The sequence below is a fragment of the Euprymna scolopes genome, chromosome 2, assembly GCF_053919585.1.
Source record: "Euprymna scolopes isolate OS-2025 chromosome 2, ASM5391958v1, whole genome shotgun sequence".
In the NCBI taxonomy this organism is placed as follows: Eukaryota; Metazoa; Mollusca; class Cephalopoda; order Sepiida; family Sepiolidae; genus Euprymna; species Euprymna scolopes.
The window spans coordinates 71,242,801-71,262,913 of NC_136483.1; the positions used below are offsets into that span (position 1 = coordinate 71,242,801).

The 20,113-nt window shown below is 34.9% G+C and overlaps 1 protein-coding gene across 2 annotated transcripts in view; it reads left to right on the forward strand.

Annotated features, from left to right (window-relative positions):
• LOC145292167 (anoctamin-7-like) overlaps positions 1-20,113 on the forward strand; it is a 284,614-nt gene that overhangs the window by 164,893 nt on the left and 99,608 nt on the right. The window lies entirely within an intron of this gene.

The following is a 20,113-nucleotide window of genomic DNA, read 5'->3' on the forward strand; positions in this document are numbered from 1 at the left end:
AGCATGTTCAGTATTTTGTAGAGGCTGTTATGTTGAAAGGCGCAGGTCGGAGGTCGTAGGTCGCTTGTTGAGATATACATTTTGCGATCACCACTTATCAAGGCCCGGAAGCCACTCAGGGATAAGGGTTATTGCAAGTACATTACGTTAATGTGGAGATTTGATGAAGTGTTTACTTAAGGGGGCGGTTCATTAGGAATTTGTTAACGTTGGACTTGAACACATCCAAGTTGTAGTCCGGTGGGAAGCAGGTAGACGGAACAGAGTTCCACAGGCGTGCAGTTCTAAGAAAGAAGCTTTGTTCATGGAATCCGCATTTTGATTTAGGCACAGATATAGAGTGGGGGAAATTTTTCACAGTGGATTCAGCTAGACGGGTGTTTTTCGTGAAAGATTGGTGAGGGCGGGGACCAGAGATTTGAGTTCAGACGAGCACCTGCCATGGAAATAACGATAAAACAAGGATAGGCTCGCAACGTCTCTTCTCTTCTGTGGGAGAGAGGTTGCAGGGTAGAGAAAAGGGCATCCCCCACAAAGCCACGGAGTCTATTTAGTTCGAAAAAGCATCTTCCCATAGAAGTTTCGTTATTTTGGTGATAATATTCGAGCATAGGAAGGAACTGGTGCTGGTCGATAGAGTAACTTCCGGAAACGTCTGGCATTACTAAACCAACAGTTGACCATGGGAAGAGTCTATAAAGTATGTGTGCACAGTGTGATAATACATCCACATGAAATCTGGTCATTGAGAATTGAGGATATGCATTGCATGGAGAGGAATGATATGACAACGATACAATGAAGTGTGTGTAATGTGAGTCTTAAAGATAGGTTTAGATCTGATCACTTCAAAAGAAGATTAAATCTGGACAACCTAGAGAGATGTGTGCAGAACAGGAGACTTTGTTGGTATGGTCACATTGAACAAAGAAATGATGAAAGAACAATAGAAATAGAAGGGTTAGCCTACAGAGGAGGGCCATGGAAAACATGAAAGGATGTGATATCATGTCATCATCAATAACTACTACTATTACTACTACTACTACTATGTAAGTTTTATTTCTTGTGGACTGAAGAAGAGAAACAGATATCAATTTGACATCGGATTGATAGCTGCCTCCTTCACTCGCTTTTTTGTCTTCAAGTTCAGATCGTCTTCTTAGCAAGCATGCAGCATACTCCAAAAATTGCTCAAATATGATTTTATACACTCAATTGCTCAACGGATGACTACCCTTCTTTCTTTCCTAGCAAAAGGGGCAATTTATGCTTGGGACCTTTCTGTAGTTAAAATTACTGGTCAAATAATTATTAAAATACAAATTATACAAAGATCATGTTTTCTTTTTTTTTTTATTCATATTAATTACTAGCGGGGGGGGGAAGGGGGGCACCTGACTTTGCCCGGTTTTGCCTGGCTTTGGCCGGTCATAAAATATGCTTAAATATATTTTAATTTGCCCAGATTTTGTATATATTATTATAGAGTTGTAATTTCAAATTAAAAAAAAAAGTATTTGGGTGCCATCAGCTAGAATCGAAGCCGAAAGCAAAATTGTAGCATTCAAAGCTGGTGACGTTACCACTGTACTAACATAACACGCATATGAACTGATTAAACGGATGAATGTATAACGATTTTTAAAAAATTTTGACCCATTTTTGACCCCTTAATAAGTATTTTAACCGGCTACAGACCAATAAAAGAACAGAAAATTCAATCATTTGAATCCCCTAACTCTGCAACTTTTAGTTTTGGAAGAGACAGTTTGAAAATATGGGGACAGACAGTCTGTATATATATCTTGTTTATATATTAGATATGTCGAATCTTGTAATACTTCGAAACATCCAATTCAATTAATGTTCTAAGTTCATTTCACTCGTTATTCACACGGTTTGCACTGTTCCTTCATCTGGTAGATTCTCTTCGGCAATCGAGAACTTGCAGCTGGTAGGGGGGAGGCCCTTGGCACCATAGCCAACAGAGTCTAGGCAATTATTGAGATAGCTTGTTACCTGTTGACTGAAGTATATCTGGTCTGGTGCAGTTCCAGGCAGTTCACCCTCCCAGGTTTTTCCTTTTCTCTTTGAAAAGTTTATTGCTAACTGCCTGAGGTGCTCCTACTGAGGAACGCCGACGGAGCTAGTCTGGCATCTGTTGCAGACCAGAATGCTCTTTCTTCTAAGGCGCTAGCTTTTCAAATCTCACTTTTTAACCCTTTTGTCACATCATCCTGCCGTGGGAGGGAGATAAATAATTTCTTCTTGACAGTCACTTTTTTCTTTTCCATTTTTTTTTTCTGAAAGGTCAAACGTTTATGTCACTTATTTGTATGTATAGTTTATAGCCTAAACGTTCACCCTCATTGTAACTGCTGTTTTAGTACTATTTGATTGGGCTACTATTTATAGGCAATACAAATTATAGATCATCATACATATCATGATGATCATCATCGGCTTAACGTCCGTTTGACATGTTGATATGTGTTAGATGGTTTTTAGAAATTAACTTCAAACTAACCTATCTCTGGCTAGGTTTTTCTTTTCTCTCTCTCAAATCCTCACTCATCTCTTTCTTCCATGTTTAGTTTTGCCTTCGCTTGTCAACAGATCCTGATACCTCCTTGATTGTACGCCGACTAACTCAAGCACTCTAATCCATTCTTATAATCTGACCAAACCAACACAGTCTCCTATTCTGCGCATATCTCACTAAGTATAAAAGTCTGACTTTCATGAATAAGGATTTCGCCATTGTTTCATTGGTTCATCATTTTGTTGCACTAAATAACATTTCTGCTCAAATGTGTTATACTCCTGACACACTAGTTAGCATGAATCACATAGTTATTCATTCGAAAAGAATTTTTATCGATCTATCATACATCTGTCTTTTAATCAATCAATCGATAGATATATCTTTCGATATCTATTCATTTATCTTTATGTCAGTTGGTTTATGTCAATATCAATATGTGTGCCTTGCCCATTTGTTTTGACAATTTTCGGGTTGTTTGTGAAAACATATCCATAGAACATCATTTGAGAAGGATCTTGGTGACACGAAACTTTCATAATAATCAATTCGGTTGGCAGAAATAGTTCATGTCTTGGCAATAACTCTTATTGTTTAATCATTGTTCAGCAATATAAAGGTCCTAATTAGTGATGAAATGATTCCAATATTTTTTCCTGATTTCTATACAATTACTGATTCTGTTTTAAATTCCCAATTCTGATACAATGGAATAAGGTTAATCAGTTACCATAAATACCAACATAAAGTCTCCATGCAATTCCAATTTCATAGAATGAGAAATTTTACCAAATATTAGAGTAGAAGAATGATTTATGGCTGCGATGAAATGATTGACACTGGCGGCATAAAGAGTTTTAGTGATCAAATACTGTAAGCAGCTTCGATATCGATCAAGTAACAGGCTTGGATATGGAATCCATGATAAAATATGCATGGTTGGTAACTTCTGTGAAGATGGTGCCATGCTTATGTTTTCAAACATTAGTTTCTTTGGTTTGAATAATGAACACAGTTTTTTATAGTTACATTTTGCTGTGCAAAAGTCAGTGTAATAAAAGCACTGTCCTAGCTGCTTCCTTTAGTGTCGGCAATATGGAGACCGTGAACGAGTCTGGAGTCGGCACTTGTGTAATTTCATTATGTGGTTTGAAATCACAAGATGAGATTCCATCTATGTTAGCAAAACTGCACGCCTGTAGAACTCTCCTCCGTTCTTCCGAACTGACTAAAATTTGGTTGCCTTCAAGTCCAACGTAAGCAAGTTCTTAAGTAATCCAACACTACGATATTATCCCATTGACTACTGTACTCCCATCAATCCTTATCCTCGAGTGGCCTCCAGGCCTTGATAAGTAATGATCCCTATGTAAAAAAAAAAAATCCACTCATTTCTCAAGCGAACAACAGTACAATAGTGCTATATCTTTATGTCGAACTTGAGAATCAATAGAGTTCAGTTTAAAATTCCGTATAGATTCTCAAGTTACACGTGAAGATTCCTCCATGAATTCGGAGGTTACATCAACCGAAACGTTGTGAGAATGAACATCCAAGATGAAACCAGCAGTCTGAATGATCCAAATAATACCCATTACAGTTTATGAAATTTCGAATGAAACCAAAGTAGAACACATAGTGGTAGTGGTTGTGATCCAACGGGTCACGGCTATGACAAGTATTTCTTTTTATCAAGTATTTTCCTTTTTATTTTTTTTTATTTTTACTAATATCTGATAAGTTAATATTTTTACGTCTGTAATTGCTATCATTAATTTATTCTTGCGTATTCATTCTTTTACGGACTGCCATCCTCATCTTTATAGTTGTTATTTCGTCACGTTTCGGCTAACTCATTCTCTGGCCTTCTTCGGGTGATTAATTGCGACGGGATAGGAATGCCGAGGAATTACATAATTTATTCTTACTGTTCTTTATCCTACCATGCAATAATCCCTTGGTGACAGCAAACCAAATTCTTCAGAGGTATTATTGTCATATTATTTCGTTCAAATATCATTTACAAAAAGAAAACAATAAACGAATAAAAAAGAAACATGTCATTATTATGTTTAAAACATTATTTTCTGAAATGTCTTTAGTTTATTCAATTAGCTTTCGTTATGTAAATCTCAATGAATAAAAATCACCTTTTGTAAAGCACTGTTTCAATGGGACAATTACTGCATTTTTTTTTTTTTTTATGTGTGATGTTCTTTTCGGTGTTATAATTATTTCTGAACTAGGTCATGAGAAGCAAAGAAGAGACGCTGTGGGCTGTAAAAAAACAAAACAAAACAAAAAAAAAACAGTTATTTATGTTTGTTATCTTTTCTTCCATCTCGATATAAACGCATCTGTTACAATAAAATAACCTTTATTCGTTGATATGATTTCATCCCAAAACACAATTGCTTTTAAAATGAGGCCTTTTTTTTATTTTAATTGATTTCGAAACTTTACATTTTCAAGCCAGTGATTATTCCCAATATATTTTAATTCATGGCCCCGCTTTTGTTTTTTATTTAAATTTTGAATTGTTGGTCTTCCTTTGATGGTTTAATATTATAATACTTAGCACAAAAAATATTAGTGTTTATTAATTGAACATTATTTTGTTTTTCTATTCCACAAACTTAAAAATAAATTTTTTTTTTTAAAATCAAGTCTCGTCTTGGCCTTTTGGTTATAATCAAACTTTTAGCTCTTCCCTCAATGCCCATTTTATACCAACGAAACCTTTGCATATAAATCTATATAGTTATCTATATATCTATAAAAGTGAACGTGTCTGTGTGTTTGTGTGTCTGTGTACATTTCCCTACGCAATAACTCTGTCAATTTTTAGTCTACAGACTCGAAATTTAATATACAGGGTACTGAAATTTGGGAAAATCGATGTGATCGGTTTTTGGCCAGACATTTGGCGAATTAGGGGTCAAAGTTCAGCGATTTGACCTTTGTGAACTCAAACTCCTCCGACAATTTTGGGTCTAAACACTTGAAATTTTAGATATAGGTTCCTTGGACATGGATCTAACTTAATAACTTGATTTGAGCCCAAAGCAATAAATTTTATGGGGTCATAATAGGGGTCAAAGTAAAAAAGTTACCCCCTTTATTTTGCTCAGTATACACCTCCAAACACCCGGGCAACGCCGGGCTGAAATGCTAGTATATCTATAAAAGTGAACGTGTCTGTCTGTCTGTCTGTCTGTGTACATTTCCCTACGCAATAATTCTGTCAATTTTTAATCTACAGACTCGAAATTTGATATACAGGGTACTGAGATTTGGGAAAATATATGTGATCGGTTTTCGGCCAGAAATTTAGCTGTTAAGGGGTCAAAGTTCAACGATTTTACCTTTGAGAACTCTACCAAACTCTCCCGACAATTTTGGGTCTAAACACTTGAAACTTTAGATATAGGTTCATTGGACATGGATCTAACTGAATAACTTGATTTGAGCTCAAAACAATAAATGTTAAGGCGTCATAATAGGGGTCAAAGTTAAAAAAAAAAAATGACCGTTTTTTTTTTTTTTTTGCTCAACATACACCTCCAAACACCCTGGCAACGCCGGGCTGAAATGCTAGTCTTCTATATGCCTATAAATTCGTTTCTCTTTTTTGTGTATCGATATTCATATTAAAAACCCTCTTTTCTATTTATTTAAAAAGAAAATACAATGTTCTTATATATGGGTTGTGGAAATGCATTCACTAGTAAAAGATCTAGCTAATTTGCATATTCTTTTAAACATTCATTTTAATTAATCCCCCATTAGTTTTTTCGGTTTTCTTATCGGATGATCATCTAGAGTAAACTATTACGTGTAATTATATTCATGTAGATATTCTACATGATCTATACTTTCATAATATTTGCGTACAATCTTTACAGTAAACAAAAAATTATTTCCATATATATTTATGTATACCTATACATTTTTGCTTAATCTATGAATCTATCTATCTATCTATCTATCTATCTATCTATCTTTTTTTTTCTTTTTTTACATGGGGGTCACCACTTATCAAGGCCCGAAGGCCACTCAGGGATAAGGGTTATTGTGTGTACAGTAATCAATGAGATAGTATCATAGTAATCATTAGTATTGGGCGTTTTGATAGAATGTCTTACTTAAGGGGGCGGTTTGTCAGGAGTTTGTTTATGTTGGACTTGAAGACGTCCAAGTTGCAGTCAGGTGGGAAACAGTTCTAAGAAAGAAGTCCAAGTTGTAGTCAGGTGGCGTGCAGTTCTAAGAAAGAAGCTTTGCTCATGGAATCTACGTTTGGATTTAGGCACAGATAAAGAGTGGGGGAAATTATTGACAGTAATTTCAGCCAGACAGGTGTTTCTCGTGAAAGATTGATGAGGGGCGGGGACGAGGGATTGGAGCTCAGACGAGCACCTGCCATGGAAATAGCGATAAAACAAAGCCAGACTTGCAACGTCTCTTCTGTGGAAGAGAGGTTGCAGGGAAGAGAAAAGGGCATCCCCCACTAAGCCACGAAGTCTATTTTGTACTCTGTTAAGGCAGGATAGGCTGTTTTTAGCAGCTCCTGCCCAGATGTGGCAGCAATACTTCATTCTTGGACGTACTTGGCTTTTATACAGATAGAGAATTGCATCAGTAGTGAGATATCTTCTGGAGCGGTAGAAGGATCCCACCATTTTCCCAGAATCCCTGGCAACAGATTTGATCTATATATTATATCTATAAAAATGAAAGTGTCTGTCTGTCTGTCTGTCTGTCTGTGTATCTGTGTGTCTGTGTGTGTACATCTCCCTCTGCAATAACTCTGTCAATTTTTAGTCTACAGACTCGAAGTTTGATATACAGGGTACTGAGATTTGGGAAATCGATGCTATCGGTTTTCGGCCAGAAATTTGGCGATTAAGTGGCCAAGGTTCAACGATTTGACCTTTGAGAACTCTATCAAACTCCTCCGACAGTTTTGGGGTATAAACACTTTAAATTTTATATATAGGTTCATTGGACATGGATCTAACGTAATAAAACAATAAATGTTAAGGCGTCATAATAGGTGTCAATTTAAAAAAATTGACCGTTGTTTTTTGTTTTTTTCTTTTTTTTGCTCAGCATACACCTCCAAACACCCGGGCAACGCCGGGCACCCATGCTAGTAAAATATAAAACTCTGTGGGACGTCCGCCCTGCTTGCATCTTGTCTATCAAAAACATTGTAGTCATGGAAACCAGCTTGCATTTAATAAAAATTCACACTCCTTTTCACCATTCAACCATATTGAGTACAAATAAACTTCAGTCTTTTCTTAACGTAGACATAGTTTCAATCATGAAATTATGTTTTGTTATGCTTTGGTTTCGGTTTCGATTCTAGCTGATGGCGCTCAAATCATATATATTTTTGTTACTTTTGAAATCATGACTATATATTCAGTACAATATATGAAATAATTGAATCTATAATAATAAATACAAAATCTTCGTAAATTAAAATATCATATTTAAACGTATTTTACGACCAGGCAACGCCCCTTCTAGTATATTTATAAAGATATAAAATTTCCAATAAATCTTGAGTTAAGTTTGACGGCTCCTTGTGTAAATGTGGTATTGTGGTGATTGAGATGATTCTAGTTAAGAGTAGGATAGGCATTTTTATCATTGGAACTTTTTCATCATGTATGAGAATGATATTTTCCCCTTTTTAAAAAAAATGTCTAACTCTAAATGTTCATTCTTACAAACAATAATAACTAATACTAACATTATAGCATTTAATACAAACGATTGCGAATCTATCTCTGCTCTATTGTTATTTATATAGCAGGTGCACTACTGAGCTTCAATATATACCCCCCCTCTCTGTAAAACATTCACGGCAAACACTCGCCTAGCTAAAACCACTGTCATCAATTTCTCTTACTCTCTATCTGTACCTAGAACGTAATGAAAATTCCATGAGCAAAGCTATATTCCTAGAGTTGCCTGTATTAGGAACACAATACTACGGGGGTGTTTCCCGACTGAATATAGCATGGTCATTTTCAACTCTAACATAATCAAGTTCTTGTTAAGCCATCTTTGTAAATAATCAATTTCTACCAATTTTCCACCTTATCGATTATCTTGGTGTTCTCTCATTAACACTTATCCTCGAGTGGCCTCTGAACCTTGATAATCAATGATTTCATTGTAAAAAAATCGATCCAGTTTGTGCCTGCTAATCTGTATTGTCAATTCCTTTGCCCCTGAAACCCTGAAATTTGCTCTGGTATGTGTGTGTGTGGGGGGGGGGGCTCCTTTCCTAGATGAAAATTAAACAAAAGATGACCCACGAAAGCAATTTTCCACATACTTTTGATGACCTTCTGCCTAATTTGTTGTAAATATAAATTTTTCATATTTTCTGCAAATAAATAATTCAAACTGTAATATTTGTTCTGATTCTGTATTTCAATCTGTTTTGATTTCTCCACGTTAAATCTGAGCTTGTGTCTAACTCTGCCGCCATGGAGAAGCACGAAATAGAGACCCCTAAAAAATCGGAAGTCATCAAAGTTTTGTTTTAAATCCTACAAATTTCTAGATATTTTCTGAACTTGCTTCCAATTATCATGGTCACTTTGCATATAAGTCATTGTTTTTTTTTTTTCGTTTTTTGTTTTTTCGAAATATGCTTCAAATAGCTTTCATAATGTTGTAGATAAGCATTTGTACATTCCTCCTTGGACTTTTAGTTAGGAGCAAAATATGATATCTGCTCTGATACTACACTTTATCTCTTCTGTCCTCGGTCAGTGAAAGAGAACTCCTTTTAGACTGAGGCAATTTTAGTTTTTATCCCAATCCAGAATGCTCCTTTTAGACTACATTATCAAGGTGAATTTTTGGTCTCTTCCAATTTCCTCTTAGTTCCATACATGTTTTTAGGACTTACTCGCCGACCAAAAGTAAATGTCTCTCAGATTTTTTGCCTTAAAAGTTTGTACAGTTTCACACCCACTTAAATGAATAAAGGCAAAAATTCTGCTTTTTTATGCGACACCAAGACTTCTGAAAATTGGCGTACACTACAATATGATTTGTTGACGAAACAGGTCTCCATACAAAAGCTCTTTGCCTTAGTTGATTCTCCACTCTAAAAGTACTCAACATATCTCTACTTATATGTAAACGGTACTGTGTGTGTGTGTGTGTTCGTTCCCTATGGACTCTAAAACGACTGGGCCGTTTTTGAAATTTCATACAAATGTGTTTGGGAGTGTTCTTAGATATTTTGTATCGAAATGCCTCTGATAAGTATCGAAAATCGATAATCGAAAAAATCCAATTAAAGAAGGAACCATCTAATTTTGACCAAAGTTAAAAATCTTATACAACCTAACACTACAAGTGCATTTGAGAAGTTTTATCACTACATAAGCAGAAAGTCAATAGTAGGTTCGTTGATAAGGTAAGGGCGCACTTGAAATGAATGTTTCGGTTTAGAGCACAACTGAATCATGATACTTGACGTTTGCATTTTAAACTTTAATTCAAGTCATTATATAAAAATAATTTTATAAAATCAATAGCAGGTTCTCCACAGTGCAATGAATTGTAGGCTACAGTGCATTGTAGACTAAATCACTCTGGGGAGGCATACAAAGCTTATTCCCGGTGCACCGCGGTGGGTCCCTGACTAGAGCAGACAATCGATTTGATTGAAAAATGGTCGATTTCATTAATTTCGATGATAGTAAAGTGCTTAGAAGTGTGGAACATTCGTTGATTCTCATTCAATCCTAGGCAACGTTGGATCTTCCTCCTAGTTATCAAAAAAAAAAAAAAAAATACAGATACAACATTTTAATAATAGTTCCTGGATTGAGAGCGAGAATAAAAAGATATATAATTTATATACTAACCTTGGTTTGAGTGCATCATTTCGTTTAACTCTTATTCTATTTTATCTGCTGTATCAACAGGTTGGCGATGAGTGAAGAAAGTTTCTATTTCTGTATTGGCAGTAATAACAAATTTACGAAAAAGGTGCAAAAAAAAAGTTCACAAAATTAAAGAAAAAAAAACGCAAGAAAAGTGGAAGATTTAAAGTTTCGTGTTGAAATTCTTAAACTAACAAAGAAAACAACTTAGTCAATTATACAAAGACAATAAAAACAGCGTTAAAAAAAACAACAACAAAAAAACAGCATCCGTTTTATTCCAATTCAGAGTGCCCCTTTTTAGGAAGCTGGATGTTCCCCCAAATTAAAACAACCTTGTGTTTCATTTTGCCCTAATGGGAAGGCAAATAAATGGGAACTCATATGCTTAAGATGCCGCGTCTCATTTCGGACTTGTTGTCCGTGACATCATATCCGGTGTAGCTTGCCTTCTAATGAAATTATCCACTCTTTGTTTAATTTTAACCTTACACGGTAAATGACGCTTTTAACATTATTTTCACACCTCCACATGTAGTCTTGCTATAAAAAAAACATCTGTCGAAAAACCAATAATATAATCTCGCAAACTAAACAAAATTTTAAATACAAGTTAAAATCTGCCGAAAATAAATCTGTAAATCTAGCAAGCTAAATATACAATTTTTTTAAAGACAAATATATCCATAAGAACTATCAATGTTAAAAGGTAAACAATATTTTAAACTAATAATAGTTCATGGCTGAACAAAAGAAATTTGAAAATATTGGTAAATATTATTTCTAAATTTTTGAGATGAGGATTGATAATTTGTATTAGTTAAATTATTCGGACCACATTTCACACCTAAATCGTTATTCTCACAACATTTCGGTTGATGTATCCTCCAACCTTCTTCAGATGTATCTTGTCAAACTCTAGATTCGTGATGTAACAGTGCTAAATAAATATTTAGTTCTAAGTATCACTCTTCAATCCTCAGTGTAGGTTATACTAAAAATACAATTGCGAATTCTATTTGATCATGGCTGATGGAACAAGAACATATCACCCCCCTGCAAATTAAATAAAGAGTTCCATTTAAAAATTTTGTGCAGATTCCCGAATTTGACAGAAATATTCCCGAGTTCAACAAGATACACCTGAAGAAGAGCAGACGATACACCAACCGAAACGTTGTGAGAACAACACTCAAGATAGGTACACTAGTTCGAATAATCCAAACAATAACAAAAATAAATATTCCCACAGTGCGACTTTTAGTTTAGTACCTATATTGGGGAAGTAGAAATAAGGATAAACATCATAATTAATATTCTTCATCTTTTTATTATATTCAGCATTTCAAACTCTTTGTTGAATAGCAAAGGACTCATATTGGGGACATGTATAACGGGACTCATAACAGATGACGATGATAATGAGGGAGACATTTATATAGGACTGTGACAATTCTTGGAGGTTTCATATTAATAAAGACTGGGAGATGTATGATACAACGGTTCTTATAACACATATTAGAGGAAGAGTGATATATTATTGATGATGAAGGAGGCGCATTACTTGGAAGGGGTTATATAAGAGTTCGTTACAAGATGATGATAAAAACACATTTACCTTTTGTTGTAAGGAATGACGACACGAGACAACGGTTGCAAACATGGATTCTTTATTCTTCAATCGACCAATAGGTGATCTCAGGAATGCAAACTTTGGTCTATTTTCCTCCCTTCGCTTCTAAGGTTCTCTCCTCTCCAACTGACTATCACCGTGTGTGATCGGCTCTGAATCTCTGATCCTCATCAACTCCTAACTTCGAACCCTCAGATTCCTATATTCAGAAATCTCCTTTGTTTATGACGTCAGAAGTGTGTTTACTAACGTGACTATATCACGTTTTCTATACATGTCCGTCCAACACACGTGTGACAAACAAAGAATCCTCAATTCTAATTCTAACCTATTTTTAAACAATATTTTTAACTCGCACTGTGCATTCATTTAACTGACATATTTAATATCGAGATTTCAAAAAGAATGGACAATCGACTCTTTTCCCGACATAAACAATATTTAACTATTTCTAATTAACAATGGACTTAATTTCTAACATTCCATTTTTCATTATCTTTAGCATTTGTCTACAGGGTTCGATTCTAGCCTTTTCCTAATCTCATCAGTTTTTGAGCCTATAACTATGTACTCATCAGTATGTATAATAATACTAGTTTCACGGATCTTATTTATTCTCTCACCCCATCTCACTTTATCCTCCATCTCGCCAGGTAGGTTTTCATAGCTGCATTGTATGTTCTCTGCGAGTTGCTTGATGCAAGTTGTGTGCTTACATCCCTATTTTGGCATGTACAACAGAATATCACCAACTATTCAAGCCTTAGTCCTCCAACAGTGATCAGCAAATTTGTTTCTTCTCTCTCTAAACAAGTCTGAGATCTGATGATTGTGCTCATAAAGTTGCTTTTTTGTAGGGTGCTGCCTCCAAGAAAAGTTTAGAGTAGTTGTATACACACCATCAAGTTTCTTTTCTAGCCGTTTGGTGAATGTATGTATCTACATATCATTAGGATAGCGTGTGTTACTTATTTTATGTGTCATGCTTACATCTGAGTGACTGTTTTTTAATTGTTATGGACTTCCATTTCTTGAAATAAATAATTTTACCAATAATTCTTCATAAGTTTTGGTTTCGGTTTCGATTATAGCTGAAGGAATTCAAGTTTTTTTGTTTTATTTTTCATATGTTTTGGTTTTGGTTTCAATTCAAGCTGATGCACGCAAGTCATATGGATACATTTTTTTTTATTCTTGAAATCACAATTTTATAATATATAAAAATCGATAGAACATTAACTCTGTAATAATATATACAGAATCTGCAAGAATTAAAATATCATATTTAAGCGTACTTTATGATCGGGCTATGTCAGGCGTCCATGCTAACTTAGATAAATATTTTTCCAAAGAGCTACAATAATATCAGAGCATCTCAAATTACACTGAATATCTACAGAATTCCAACATCAATATATTACATATGAATGAATCCCCTGTGGAATTTCCATAGGTCTCGCTAGTTATTATAATTATTATTACTGTAGTAATAGTAGTACTAGTAGTAATATTTACTCCTACCCTAACCTATGACTCAACCAACATCTTGTGGGTGCTTCATGATAAATTTTGTTGGGTAGTTTTGAAACATAAGTGACCAAGGACTTGCACACAAAAAAGAAAAAAAAAGAAAAAAAAAAAGAAACGGTAATTCTAAAAATTGAATGTCAGGGTTAATTATTCTAAAAACTAGTAAGCCGCAAAAATGGTTTGGAAAGGAATAAATAAAAAAAAAAAAATGACTACCATAGAACATTGAGAGTATATACGAGGGTTGTTCCAAAAGTAAAGCTTTTTATTTTTTAACTTCAAATGTTGAAGAGCTACACAAATGGTACCATTAAAACGAACGACATTTTGTGCTCCAGCATTTGCTTTTTTCATACTCACAACCGTTCTCAATGCACGTTTGCCAAAATTTTAATGACAGCTCTCTGCTTCTGACACACGTCCATGACAGGAGTTGCTTTCTTAGAGTCTCACACCGTCAGAGATGAAACTTTCAAGTCATAAATGCATAAGTTAAGTCATCATGACAATACAACTTACAATCTTCTCTGATCCATTCAAGCGGAATTAAAAAAAAAAGGAGGCATTACTTTTGGAACGCCACTCGTAATAGGAGTGGTAACATTTACTTTTACCATGACACACAACATCTCGAGGATGCTTCATGATAAATTTGTTGACTTCTGTTTGGTAGTTTTGAAACATAGCATGACTGAATGACAAATGAATTGAATTAATTGAATTCACCCTAGAAGACTGTGTGATGCGTTTTTATACACTTTGGTCCGGCTCCAAAAACAAGATTGCTACTGCTGATATTTTGGTTTTTGGAAAAGACAATCTTCTGAATTTTCTCATTGGTTGCTTGTGTCACGTGATACTGTCGCCAACTACGTCCGCCAAAACTATGTTAATTTTACTTTTGTTGTGAGAAAAGTGTGTGGCTGTATTTGAAATTGTGTCGTTGCTAGGTTTGTTTATTTGCGCGTGAGCGCGCGCGCGTGTGTGTGAGACTGCACAGCATTTATGGTGGCAATTAAAAGTAAAGGAAATAGAGAAAAATCTGTATGATGTACGTATCAGTCATGAAATAAAGATGAAATATTCCAAAAATCACGTATTTGATCAAGTAGGTTTATTTATTCAAGAAAATCAAATTTTACGACTAAGCAAGTCGTAGAGTTTTTGTCCGCAATGATTAAATCCGAATCAAAGAAAAAGGGAGACAACTAAAATCGAAGGGGATAGGTGAACACTCTGTCTGACGTTCAATGCAGTTTAGTAGCAAAATCGCTAAAAATCGTAAATTTTGATTTTCTTAATGTTAAAAAAATACTACTTGATCGATTTACGTAATTTTTCGAATATAACATCTTCGTTCTGTAACGAGTACATACATCATACAGACTTTTCTGTATTTTCTTTACTTTTAATTGCTGCTATAAATGCCAATCTGAATAAGCATCATACTTTCATGAGGAAGAGGGCGTTTTTGATGTTTTTTTTATTTCGACCCCCCCCCCGCCCGCCACACACACACACACACACACACACACACACACACACACACACACACACACACACACACACTTCGATAGTAGACCACTTCTAATGCTTCCAAACAACAAGGAGATTTTACACACTGTAAACAAATTCTGGCTTGGAATTGTACCTAGAGACTAAGCTAAACAATTAGCTGTCTCCAGTCCATTGAATTATCAAGTCGTGAATGGCTTCCGCCATTTTGTTTACGTTTCTTTGCTTCATGTCCAGTCTATGGCGAATAAACTCATTTGTTGTTCCATCTTCAGAGACTGATCAATAGGTACCTCCAGCGCGTGCTACAGTTTTAACCCCCACTGTATGTAACACGATGTAACTGTAATTTAATTTAATATTATCATCCTAACTTTTTTACCATTTAAAAGAAGAAGTTTCAAATAAACTGCTAATATTTAAAAAAAAAAAAAAAAATTTACAGCATAGAAAAATAATGAAAATGCGAGACAAAACCCGTGTTTACATTATCGACGATTTAAAACAACGTTCCTATGTAGCGACGTTTTTGAAGCCATAGACATACCCATGTTTTGAAAAGCTAGCAAAAATCAAATAATCGTCATATTTTCCTGAAATTTTCGATATTTATTCATTATTAGATAAACTTAGATAATAAAAGTAGGTTTCGTTAAATATATTTGAGGAAATATTTTGTTTTAGGTGTTCTATACTTCATGTTACGAAAACTAAACAAAATAAATATAGGTCGATAAAAATTTCAACACTTTTTAAAACTGTGAAAATCAAATAATTAAAAAATAGTTATTTTTTATGTATACATAAAATCCCGTTATTTATTTCACTTACCTTAAAGTTGTAAATAAAATTGGACATAAAATCAATATTATTATGTTATAAAAAATAAACACTTTTTCTTTGTATTTTTTTCCTCATTTATATATTTATTTGAATTACAAAAAAAAACACAAAACAGAATTCTAAAAAATAATTAATAGCTTTAAATGATATTAAATTCAAATATTCCATGATATGAAGTTTAAACAAATATTTTTTTTATAACAGGTTTCCAATATTTAAAAAACTATATTCATATAATAGAGTATATAACTCTTGAGATAATAAAAAATCGCCCTAAAAAATTCGTTTTGATTTGACCATTTAAAATGATAGAGGGTGATTTTTATTTTCTGGAGCTTTTCCCCCACAAAAGTACGGAGGCCTTTAGATACATAAGTGTCAACAGAAGACGTTAAAATTAATTCTATTTTATTAAAATAAATATACTATCACCGTACTCCAGAAGTCAGTTCTGCTTAGCTCAGCAAACGTCCTATGCCATGTGCTTTCCGTCTAATTGACTCTTTGTCTATCCTCACTAGCTTTTGTGTAAAAGCCCGCTCTTGAGGAGGAAAAACGGTGTAAAACATTACAACACTGAAGTTAATTGAATCATCATCATCATCATCATCATCATCATCATCATCATCATCATCATCATCATCATCATCGAATTATTCTTGTTTGTTCTATCATGTCTTATTTTCTATTCAAACATCCCTCATGATTATACTGGCCAATAAGAACAAACGATTCATTTCATCCTATTAATATGACGTCACATCCGTGTGTATGTGGATCAAGAGCGTCAATATATGATGTATGATACGGATTATCATAGATATATTCTTCATTATGAAAACATAGGAAAGGTTAAGGATAATAAACAGATTGCTTTGCTGTGAATGTAACAATTTGAAGACGGCAACTTAGACTAAATGTGTTTGTATAACATCTGAAAAGACTCATATTAGATGATCTTTTTAAAACAAAACACTAGAATTCAAATGAAATATTTTTAAAGAATTAAACTTTGAAACTGAAGTGCATTGTTTTAAGCTCTTAAGCATTTAAGTATTTTTGCTATCCAGAGTGCCTCTTTTCGGGGAGCTGAATTTTCCTCACATTAAAAACCGACCTTGTGTTTAACTCTGCCCTCGTGGGGAGGCAAGTAAATAGAAACATTAGAAGTAAAAGAAAGAAAACTTATAAAAGCTAAAGGTGAACACACAGTGGAAAATTTTCTGCTTTTCACTTTCGCAAAAATACTTGAATGCTTAAAATAATGCACTTTGGCTTCGAAATTTAATTCTTTAAAAATATTTCATTTGAATTCTAGTGTTTTGTTTTAAAAGGTTATCTAATTCGAGACTATAATTAAATAACCCGCGTGTTATTTTTTCTGCCCTTCACATGACCAATTTCTTGGTTAAGTTTGACACTGTTGTCCAAACTTCCAAACTTCTGTATAGGTAACGCACCTTCTCTCAACTCTGCAAAAGCACTTCTGCTGAACAACCTTACTTCTTCAAAATCCAACTTCAAAATGAACATGCTCTCTGAAAAATCAACCCTCTTTTATCTCCAACCAGGAGCATCTCATCTGGATATCAGATGGTAACATTGCAGGCATATAAAGAGATAAGGAAGCCATTTTTGTTTCTTTCTTCTTCATTCATTTCGTTCCACGACTGACGCGTTGAATTATGCACACGTGCTAGTTAGGTAAGTTAAAGCCCGTTGACTTAGAATGCGTGCTTTACGCCAAATTGTTGGTTAGATATAGTTTAATTTGTGCTCTTTTATTGCATTAAATACTAATCCCTGATTATCTGCTAAATGGATACCATAATATTTAGTTTGCTGTGTCCATATAAAATTTCAGTTATTTAATAGTTTTTGAGAAAAAATGAAGCGGATAGATTAAGAGAAATATAAAATAGATTCCCCTATAACACACACACACACACACACACACACACACACACACACACACACACACACACACACACACACACATCTTTACTTTTCATAAGATTAACCTGGTTATTAATGGAGTTATCTACTGTTTATTCTTGTAAAAACTGGATTTAAAAAAGGACCAAGTTTCTTTCTTTCATCAACTTCAGAAAGTACATGACTCCAGATGCAATTCTTTACCTACATAAGAATCAGATATGCCCAAAGATGGAGGTGCTGCACAGAGCACTCTTTCCTACTTTGACAAAGTACAAAATTGATTTTGAAATCTAGTAGCAGTTGATCTCTTCTTTTCCTACGACCTTTTTTGCACACAAGACACTCTTTCTACTCTATCGTTATTTTCATGAAAGGTGCTCGACTGAGCTCCAGTCTTTGGATCATCCTTTTAAGACATTCACAACAAGAACTCGTTTTTTGTACGACAATAAAAATGGCTTTCTGTTCTTCCTTCATGCACATAATGGCATACAAAATTTTTATTGTCAGAGCTCTTTTATAAGGACTTACCACCTGTGGAATACAAAAGTTTGGTGACAACATATTCTTTCTCTGTATTCAAAAATTACTTCCTTCTTTTTTTTTTTTACATGGGGGTCACCACTTATCAAGGGCCAAAGGCCACTCAGGGATAAGGGTTATTGCGTGTACAGTAATCAATGGGATAGTATTGTAGTAATCATAAGTATTAGGGGTTTTGATAGTGTCTTACTTAAGAGGGCGGTTTGTCAGGAGTTTGTTTATGTTAGACTTGAAGACGTCCAAGTTGTAGTCAGGTGGGAAACAGGCAAGCGGCAGAGAGTTCCACTGGCATGCAATTCTAAGAAAGAAGCTTTGTTCATGGAATCGACGATTGGATTTAGGCACAGATAAAGAGTGGGGAAAATTATTGACAGTAGTTTCAGCCAGACAGGTGTTTCTCGTGAAAGATTGATGAGGGGGGGGGGACAAGGGATTGGAGCTCAGACGAGCACTTGCCATGGAAATAACGATAAAACAAAGACAGGCTCACAACGTCTCTTCTGTGGGAGAGAGGTTGCAGGGAAGAGAAAAGGGCATCCCCCACTAAACCACAAAGTCTATTTTGTACTCTGTCAAGACAGGATAGGCTGTTTTTAGCAACTCCTGCCCAGATGTGACAGCAGTACTTCATCCTTGGACGTACTTGGCTTTTATAGAGATAGAGAATTGCATCAGTAGTAAGATATCTTTTTGAGCGGTAGAAGGATCCCAGCATTTTCCCAGCGTCCCTGGCAACAGATTTGATGTACTTGTTCCATTTCAGATCAGGAGTAAAGGTCAAACCCAGAAGCTTGTCAAAACATAGAGCCTCCCCAAGACGAGAGCCATCCATTTCAATTGATGCCACATGGGGATCAGAGCATTGATGATGTAAAGATAGAAGCTTGGTTTTAGATGAATTAAAAGTGCCCAGCCACCTCTTCCCCCATTGTACCACGTGCTCAAGATCAGAGGAGAGAGAATTAGAGAGAACTTTTTAATTTACGGCCTTTGATGTGTTGCCATAGATAGTCGTGTCATCAGCATAGATGTCAACGAATGATTTAAGTATGTGTTTTGGGAGATCATTGATGTAGATCAGGAAGAGAGTTGGGCCCTGCATGGAATTCCTATTTATGATGCTTGTCGTCTATGGAATTTGCATCATAACCACAAACATCTTGGATGAAAATTATTATAAGCCGAGCATCATCTGTATTTATTTAATAGAAAAAAATTAAAAGTAACCCAGAAAATGTAGTAAACAGGAGCAACATTCTTTTATTGTTTAAATTACCTTCAGTGTTATAAAAGATGGTGGAAGTGCTCCCTGTTTACATCTATGCATTTATGAGCCCGTTTCACAACGTTTACAGATATTGCCTGTAGATCTCTTGTGATTCTCCTGGTAGCGTTGGTAATGTTCTCCTTTAGTTTGTCTAGATTGTGAGGATTAGTTGCATAAACTTTTTGTTTTAAAGTCCCCCAAAGATAAAAATCACAAGATGATAAGTCCTGGGGACCGTAGTAGCCATAACCCTTTCCTTATTGTTCTCTGTAAACATTTCATGAACTCGTGTCCGTGATATGTAAGACGTGTGGTATGTAGCGCCATCTTGTTGGAAAAAGAATTTCATTTTGTCTTGTGGTGTCAGTCGTTAAGAG